Below are 9,552 nucleotides of genomic sequence, written 5' to 3' on the forward strand. Positions count from 1 at the left end.
GAATTTTAGCCTGACATTCACATAACCCCTGTAAGGATACTGTTCCTGGCTTAAGCCACAAAGTCCCAACCCCGTAAGGGAAAGCAAAGGCAGGTGTCTCAGATGTTCCTCATAGAAAGATTCAAATTGGATGGTAACCTGGGACCCACTGTCTAGAATAGTCCCGCATGGGCAACCATTCACCATCATGGGGACCTCTGCACAGGGTCCCACTAGACCCTCTGGCAGTGAATTTACTGAGGGTAATGTGCGGGAGTCTGTGTCCAGAGTGGAGCTGACTCCATTGCTCTGCCCCTTCCCCGTTTCCTGCTGCCCAGCACCCTTTTAACCTTTCAAATACCAATTCAGGGTTCTCAGGCTGGGTGCACTCCTGAGCCATGTGCCCTGGCTCCCCACATCTATACCAGAACCCTGGAGCCCTAGAGCGGGTATGGGGCTGAGGTCCTCCCAAGGCACGAGGATGGGGCAAGGGCTGACCCCTGGCAGGGGTTCTGGACATGGCAGCTGCTAGTGCTGGAGCCACAGGCTCCTCCTCCACTCCCAACAAGGTGTCCTCATGAGGAGCCACCGTTAGCACCCAACCCATGGGTCCTCCCCAGGGGGAAACATCCTCTGGGACCCACATAGTTTCTCAAAGTCTGGATCTCTCTTCCTCTTCACAAAACTCTCGGAGGAGGTGACTGAAGTCAGGTAGGCTGCTCCTGCTCCCCTCTAAGTTGAGGTTCCGGAGTAAGTCCGAGCTATACCGTGCCCCAATACGAATTTGCCAGAGCCGTATCTATTTGGTGTCAGTGACGCTAAGTGCTCCTTGGGTCACCAGGTGTTGTAGTACGGGCTCTAAGTGAAGGACATACGCTGAAAGAGTCTCACCCTTATGCTAAAAAGTTCCCAGCAATTCGTAATACACCCTCCCCACCACTCCCTGTGGGTTGGCCAAAAGCATCCTGAAGGACCTGCATGCATTGCTGGGTGGTGATAGCAGGGTTCCAGAGTTTGGCAGTCCTCACAACCCCAAAGGCAGGCTCCCTCAGACCAGCAGACGGCATCGCTTATCCTCATCAAGTATTTGCCAAGTCAGTAAAGTCTCTTGAATATGGGAGAGCCAAGAGTCAAATCCTTCCTCCCCTGCAGGGACTGGCAGGGTTCCTGAGAAACTCCGGAGTCTCTTATAGGCTGCTGGGTCACTGGAGGAATGGGTCACCTCCCACAGAATCTGCTGGAAAACCCCCACCCATTCCGGGGTAGCTTCAGTACAGCAGTTTGCTCCGCTCCCCCCTGCACAGTCCCATCACTCCCAGAAGATTGGTTGGCACTGAACATGTCTCCTGGTGGCGCTCTCTCTCTCTCTCTCTCCAGGGGTACACAGCGCTTGAATAATATTCTAGCACCCACTATGCGGGAATCCCGGATGAGCCCCCAAAATGTAACCCGGACAGTACTCCAAGAGGTACCCCCTCTCCAATCGAAGGGATCAAAGCAGGTGCACAAGCGCTGTGGGAGGTGTAGGGACTCTCCTCCCCCTATAGAGCAGAGCCAGACCACCAATGGGGACTTAACCATATACCTTTTAATACTGGGAACATAACAGGCATAAACCAAAGGGTATAGCGGACAATACAATGCCTCAAGGGGGCACTTCAACAAAGGTTAGACACTTACAATCATTGACAAAAACAGGGTTAACAAAATATAAAACACAAACACCAGAACAAACAATACGGGTTGGTGAAATATAAAAAGGCACAAAATGCAAAATGACAAGGAAACATAGGGCCTTGGTACCTGGAGGGGGAGAAAACACAATGGCCCCTTTCCACTGCAAGATTTGCTTCTTGTTATCTCACTCACCCCAAGTCACTTCAGCTGAGACTTAAACCCAGATCTCCCATGTGGTAGGCAGGAACACTGTTACACAGCCACCACTGGTGGCACTGCTCCAGCCTCCTGGGGTCTTGCCCTTTCAAAACCCCTAGGCTAGGTCACTGCCAGCTAGCCTGTCACGTTCTTTTGAAAGAAGAGCCAGGAACAAAAAGCCATTAGCCTATTGGACCTTAAGAACCAAGGTGTAAAGAGATGATGACTTCATGGCCCATTATAATCTACCTGATCCTGGTTAAACTATTGCAGGTGATAACAACAATCTTGAGAGGTCTTGGTCTCTGCCCCTTATCCATTTCTACTGCATCTCTCTTGTCTGTTGACTCCCTGATGGTAATTTCTGTCATCTCTTTATTTATATATGCACTTTTTAATGAGCCTTTGCTCCATCTGCTATGTAGCTTTTTTGCATCTGTTTCTCTTCCAGAGACCTGAAGAAGGGTATTGTGATAGACTTAGATAAGCTTTCAGATATCTCAATCATGAAGTTGGTCCAGTAGGAGAAATCACCCACAAAAATCCTTGCCATGTCTTTTCTGACACTTGAATTTCCTAGTATATAAAATGGTGCCCATACTATTTTCCTGTGTTGCAGCTGAGGACACTGAATTCCAAAGTATAAAGCTATCTTTGGCTAAGGCAATATCCCTTGTTCCCATCAGATCTGAGCATCTCTCAGTCTGCAATATTTTTTCTCCTCATCCATGAAGTGTCAATATCCTGTGGTCTGAGTCCCTGGTTAGTGCCCTCACTACAGCAATCTCCCCTCCCTGAGATTGTTTGCTGAGAGATGTTACAGAAAAGCAGACTTCACAGGGTTGGGTTTCTTGGCCCCCTGCAAAGATGAGCATCTGTGAAATGTCTGAGGCAATACAGACTCAGCACATACCTGCCAAGGACCACTGAAGAGCTCCGTCTGTTTGCTGTGGTGTTTATTTCAAAGGACATCACTTCTCTGATCAGCTTGATGAAACCACGAATGAACTCCAGCTACCTGGAGAAGCAGCAGTCTTTGAAGCAAAAGCTGCCGTCGACACCTGAATGGCTCATCTTTTGAGATCACAGGACTTTTATGAGCAGTGTGAACCTGAGGAAACAAGTGTTTTGCATCATGTCCCCAGCTCTCTGTTATTCTGACTAGTTTGAAGTGGAAGGTGGCCCTCCCCCTGATTCAGTATTTCAGTTCTCATCCCACCCAAACTCTCTACGTGGATGAGAGGAAAGTGCCCTAACTTTCTTGTTGTAAGCTTGGGAGATGGTACCTCCTCATGCTCTTCACTTATTTGAAGGAGACGGATTTTAGTTCCCACCAGCCAAATGGTGTGAGGCTATTTTTCCAAATTCCTAATGCTCCTTCATCACAAACTCTGTGCTCCCTTTCTTTCTGCTCATCCCTTCCCCAGTGGCATGGCTACAAAGTCTCTGGTCCCAGACACCTACCCTACATTCTGTCACCACCCTGAAGCCAGTGAAGTGCAAAAGTATTGAGCAGTGTCCCCAGGCTGTTTGGCTGGGACTGCACAAAGCCGTTGATAAAAGTGGGAGGGGATGAACATCGCATGACTGGCATCAGCTAGAAGTTGCGTGGTCTATTGTCAGAGCTGAAGGAAGAACTGCTCATGTAAAAACACCCTGGCCCTGTCCATTGCCATCTACTGATTTGACAGCAGGTTGCTCTAAAAAGCTGCTCAACTGCTATTATTGCTAATTGTTTGCCATCTACTGTCTGAGCTGAAGGCTGTAAGTACATCCCACAGCTATTTTAGCTGTATCTTCTGGCAGGGATTAGTAGCTGAGCAGATCAGGGTCAAGTTCTTAGAAAGGCCTGGCTAGATCCTTTTTCAGGCAACCTAGACTGGACAGTTAATTTAAGTGCTTAAACTATGCCTGGCACTCCGGTAATCTGACTGCTGAACCTCCTTTTTGATGCGTTTGTAGCACTGTCTCTCTAACTCATTCAGCTGAGGTTTTTTGTTACCATCTGTTTGCTATTTCCCTGTGCCCATCTTCTCCCGCTCAGTGCCCTGCCTTCAAGGCTCAGCGTAATGTAGCCCCTTTGTGCTTCTCTCCTCTCTTTTCTGCTCTGATTCTTTTCGTTCTGTGCTGGAGGTGTTGGCAACTGGCTTCCTTTGCATCTTCTCACCACTCTGTCTGTGCCAAGAGGCTTCTTAGGTATGCTTAGAATATCCTCAACCTGTCCCTCCCATATCTCCAAACTCCCCTCCAAGTCTGCTGCTTAACAAACCAGGAGCATGCATGGGGAAAATCTATCCAGAATCATAATTTTTCTCAGGTTTGCTTTCTCCTCCCCACATCCCCGGCATCTCATCTGCCAAACATCTGTTCACAGCAGCCCTGCTGCACATTTCTTGGGCTCAACTGAAGTTTCATCCACCATACTGGACTGCAGCCAGGGGCAGCAGTTGTTCCTCCTACCTTCGGGAGACCATTGTGGTGCCTGCTTTTGGTGCTTTGTCAGCTGGCTTAGAACAGGAAGAGGAAGGGAGGGCGGGGGACAGCCTCAGTGGAAACAGGTGACCAGTTGGCAGGGAGTGACACTAGTTGGCTGAAGGGCCGCACCCAGAGAGTGGTGGTGGACGGGTCATTTTTGACTTGGAGGGATGTGGGCAGTGGGGTTCGTCAGAGCTCAGTGCTCGGGCCCGCACTGTTCAACATCTTCTTCAGCGACTTGGACAAGGGTGTAAAAAGCACCCTGTTCACATTCACAGAGGACACTAAGATGTGGGTAGAAGTGGGCATGCTAGAAGGGAGGAATAGGCTGCAATTGGACCTAGATAGGTTACAGAGGTAGGCAGATGACAACAGGATGGGTTTCAACACTGACAAATGCAAGGTGCTGCACCTGGGGAGGAAGAACCAGCACCATATCTACAGGCTGGGGAACTCCCTTCCTGTCAGTGCAGAGGCAGAAAAGGATCTTGGAGTCATTGATGCCAAGATGAACATGGGCCGGCAGTGTGGGGATGTGGTCAGTAAGGCCAACCATACCTTGTCATGCATCCACAGATGCATCTCAAACAGGTCCAAGGAGGTGATTCTCCCCCTCTATATGGCACTGGTCAGGACGCAGCTGGAGTACTGCATCCAGTTCTGGGCGCCGCACTTCAAGAGGGATGTGGACAGCATGGAGAGGGTCCAGAGGAGGGCCACCCATGAACGGGGGCAGCAGGGCAGGCCCTACAAGGAGAGGCTATGGGACCTGAACCTGTTCAGCCTCCACAAGAGAAGGCTGAGAGGGGATCTGGTGGCCATCTATAAACTGGCCAAGGGGGACCAGCAGGCAATGGGAGAGTCCCTGTTCCCCCAAGCACTACCAGGAGTGACAAGAAATAACGGTCACAAGCTGGCAGAGGGTAGGTTTAGGCTAGACATCAGGAGGCGCTACTTCACTGTCAGGGCAGCTAGGATCCGTAACCAACTTCCAAGAGAAGTGATGCTGGCTCCTACCCTGGGGGTCTTTAAGAGGAGGCCGGATAAACACCTGGCCGGGGTCCTTTAACTCCAGTACTCTTTCCTGCCATGGCAGGGGGTCGGACTTGATGATCTGCTCAGGTCCCTTCCAACCCTACCAACTATGAAACTATGAGACAACTGACAGTGAGTGATCTTGCCTGTATCTGCTTCACTGTCTTGCTTGTCCTTGACCACTTGCAATAGCCAGAAGCTACTGATGGTAACTCCCCAATGATTAAGAGAACACTTCCAGGATTGGTGCACTCCTTTGTAGTTATTTAAGAGGTCAGCTCACCTCATTTTTATTTAACACTAAGGATTCAGCATAAGACAAAGACATTGGCTATTAAAGTCCTGTAGGCCATCCCCACAGGACTGAGCGCCTGTCAGATCACCCAAGCCACGGAGTTTGGTCTGGTCAGAGATTCAGTAGTGTGCCCACTACTGGGAAATACAACAGTTTACAAATGCTTTAAAAAATAATTAGGGGGAAAATGGGGGAAAGTGTATTTGCTAGTTTCAGAGCTCTTCGTGTTCCTCTTCTGAAGCTTTCTCTGCAACTCTGAGGACTGAAAACTCTGTTTTTAAAATGAAATCTGCAGTTCTCATCTCATTCTCACTGTATAAGGGAATTACTACAGCTGTGCTGGTCTCATGCACCAGATCAGGCCCAAGGACCAGATCCAGCTTGCAGACCAACTCCATACCACTCATCTGGCCTTCAGGGTCAAAGAGTTGGGCACCATTGCTCTAGCAGCTGCACCTTGTCAGTTGTACAACCAGCCCAACTCAGAACAGCGGTTATACTGCCCAGACCTCTGTGAACCTGACACGTCTGGTCACTTTCACCATGGGTGGATGTAGAATTTTGAAAAGGGGGGAGCAGATGGTCCAATAAAAGACATGACCTCACCTTGTAAATCTGACTTCCTTATATTCCCTGGACCATCACAGCTACAGCAACACTTCCTAAACAGTATTTGATTTGAGAAGGTCTTTGATCACTGATTAATTTCACATGACATGCAGATCCCAGGCTGGTGCACTTATGTTTTTGCATGTGTGCACATATGTGTATGTGAACAGGTGGGTACAGAGGTAGATTGATGTCTGTATTGGACAGAGACAGAAAGAAATAATAAGCAAAGTAAACACTGAAAGAGTTAAGCAGCCTGTTAAGTATTGATCTGTAAGGAACAGGAACAAGAGAAACATTTCAATTGGACAGCTGTTTATGATTTTGATGCTGTCACAATGAATTAATAGCTCTAATAAAAAGCTTTCCATTTCCTTCTAAGCTACTGTAGGTCACTGTCACTGAAACAACACTTTGACCAAGTCTGGTTGGGTTGGTTTTTTTAAATAACACAGACAAAATGTCCAGATCTTTCACTCCAGATTTACTGATCAAGCACACATTTCTTTCACAAGCCCGCCTGATATGGGGAAAGGTTCAAACGGAATTTGTGCAATCATTGCTAAATGTACAGTAATGACTTAGCAGAACATTGCAAAGACTCCCAAACGTTTGTCAGGGACAGTTCAGGCTGGACAGACCCTGCTTTGATCAAGAGGGATAGAACTAGATAACCGCCAGAGGGTCTGAGGGTCTGATTTTTAGCAAGTTTCCCTTCCTAACACACAGATCACTTCTTCCTTTCCAAGGAGAAGTGTGACAGGTCTTCAACCGTGTGCATCAACAGTACACAACAATTAAGGACAGGACAAGAAGATAACTGTGTCTTCAATCTATAGAGATGACTGATATAGGTAAGCTAATTACACACGTTGAAATTTAGCCAACACATCAGAGCTGACGCCCCTAATTTTGCAAAAAGTGCTGTGTCATCTTTAGTGATGATTATATACTTAGTGGTACGCGTCCTTTGTGAGGCAGCACTTTCAACGCAATGCCCCACTCGTTCGGTTTACTCATGATGACACCAACTCACAGGAAAAAACACTATCCAGGAAATTCAAGCAGCACTATCTGCAGCACTCATGTTTCTTAAAGGTCTCCTATTTGAGCACCCATGAAACTCACCGGTGGCTCTCTGTTTAGACAGTGGGAGGGGATGGGGGAGAGGGCATGGTATGATGGCAAGCATAGACCCACCTGTTGACTATGCTTGCTTTGGTGGTCAGTGGTAAGCAATGCTCTTCCTGGATTAGCAGGTTACCTTTTGAGTGCTGCAAAAGTGGAGCTATACTGTGGCATAGCTGCAGAAGGATGCTTTGGTCTCAGGTAAGGCCTGATCTACTGTCACAGTAGAACCCCTGAAACTGCAAAGCCTTAGGCGTCCCCATTTCTGAACCAATGATGTGTGATGTGACTTAGTAGCAGTATAACACCTTCTTTAGAGTCGGACTGTTGGATGGGTTATTCCCAGGAGAAGGACCTCTCACACAACTATGGTGAATTGTGCATCTCATGTGCACTAAGATAGAAAGCAATTCACATAGGGAACATTTAGACTGAACAGGAAACATATCCTGATAGAGAGAACCATTAGATGGAAGAGGCAAAGGAAGCAGTGGATACCTCATTGCTTGGGATATTTAAAACCAGTGAGTCTAGCCCTAGACAGTAGTATAGGACCTGATCCTTCTGTGCCAGAGTCGTGGGCTAGATCTGATCGAACAGGTATTTCCTACATATAACTTTTCAACCTCTTAAATGTTGGGCTCTAGCCTGAGGCCTGGTTGCTGAGACCTTCAGCAGTTGCACTGGCCCATTCCTTGCCGTGATGTTCTGTTATCAGCCCTTCATACTGAGCAACCAGGGGGCAGAGCGAGGACTTGCTCCCTCACGGAGGGGTTGGACGTGTGTCCCAGGCTGATAACAGTCTTTGAAAGGAGTCCGGACTGTGATCCACACAGCTAATATACCTAGTCAGGGTAAATAACCGACAGTCAGGGTTTAGCAAGCTTTCTATTGAGAAACAAAGCCTAAGCATGTATAGGGAAAGGTATGCAACAGGAGTGGGCCGGGTGGCATTGCTTTCTTCGCTGGCAATGGGATTGAGAAAACTTTTTGCTTAAGGTGCAAAACAAACCAATAGATTGCTGTGTCCCCTTGCCATGTCTCTGTGAAGCCCGTGTCTTCTTGGTGTTACCAGCAGCACTAGGAAAACCTTTGCCTGGGAGTTTCTGGTTACAATACTGCCAGCTCATCACTCTCCTATATCTAATTATTCTGATCTCTGCTAGTGCTATTGTAGTCTGATTCTTTCTTCCATCCCAGGGCTTTTCCCCTCATTGATATTATTTTCAACTGCTAATGTGATGAGAATTAAAGCCACATTGAGATGTGGGTTTCTTTCTTTCAAGATGGCGGCAGCCAGGTGAAGCCCCTCTGAGCTGCTGCAGCTCAGGTCCCTTCTTTGTGTTCCCCCTCCACTCCCTGCCCCCTGTTTCTCTCCCCACTCCCCCAAACCTTGCCTCTCGCCAGCCTGTCCTTGGGGACCCCCTCTTTGCCCCTTTCCCCCCCGCTTTCTGAGTTTTTTCCCCTGGGCTCTGGCAGCCTCGTTTGCCTCTGCCCCACCCCCACCTGCGCTCTCCCTTTGATTCCTGCTGCCTCCCTCCTCCAGAGCCCCTTACCTCGGTCTCTGCCATGGCCTCCTGCCTTCGGGCTTGCCTACAGCCCCTTCAGGGTTGCTCTGCCCCTCCCCCCGGCTGATTTTGGAGCTCTTTCAGCCCCCTCCCAGTCTCCAGCTTCAGTTTGAGGCTTGCTTTTTTTCCCCCGTAGCAGCCTCTGTGGGAGAGTTAACCCCCTCCTGCCCGGAAATGCTGCCAGCAGCCAGGGCGCTTGGTGTGGGGGTGTCTCTGTGGACCTTCCCCTCAGCCATGGCCTGTGAGTACACACCCCTCTCCACGTCAGGGTGGAGGACTGCACCGGAGCTCTGGCAGACCTGCTGGGACGCCGCAGTGTCTGGTACGCCTCCCAGGTAAACTCAGTGCCTGTCGTATATTTGAGCTCTCCCAGCCTGGTGAGGGAGGTGTGTGCGGTGGGGCTGGAGATCTCGGGGGTCCAGCACTTGGTTATGCCCCTGGAGACCCAGGCAGCGCGGGTGTTGGCTTCCAACCTGCCACACCTTCACACACCTGCCAGACCGAGACCTCACCAAAGCGCTCGAGCGCTATGGTGTCCTCACCAGCCCCTGGTGTAGGCTGACTTCCCATGGGAAGTAGGGACCCCAA

Source organism: Crocodylus siamensis, chromosome 1 (assembly GCF_052110815.1).
Source record: "Crocodylus siamensis isolate JL-2025a chromosome 1, ASM5211081v1, whole genome shotgun sequence".
Classification (NCBI taxonomy): domain Eukaryota; kingdom Metazoa; phylum Chordata; order Crocodylia; family Crocodylidae; genus Crocodylus; species Crocodylus siamensis.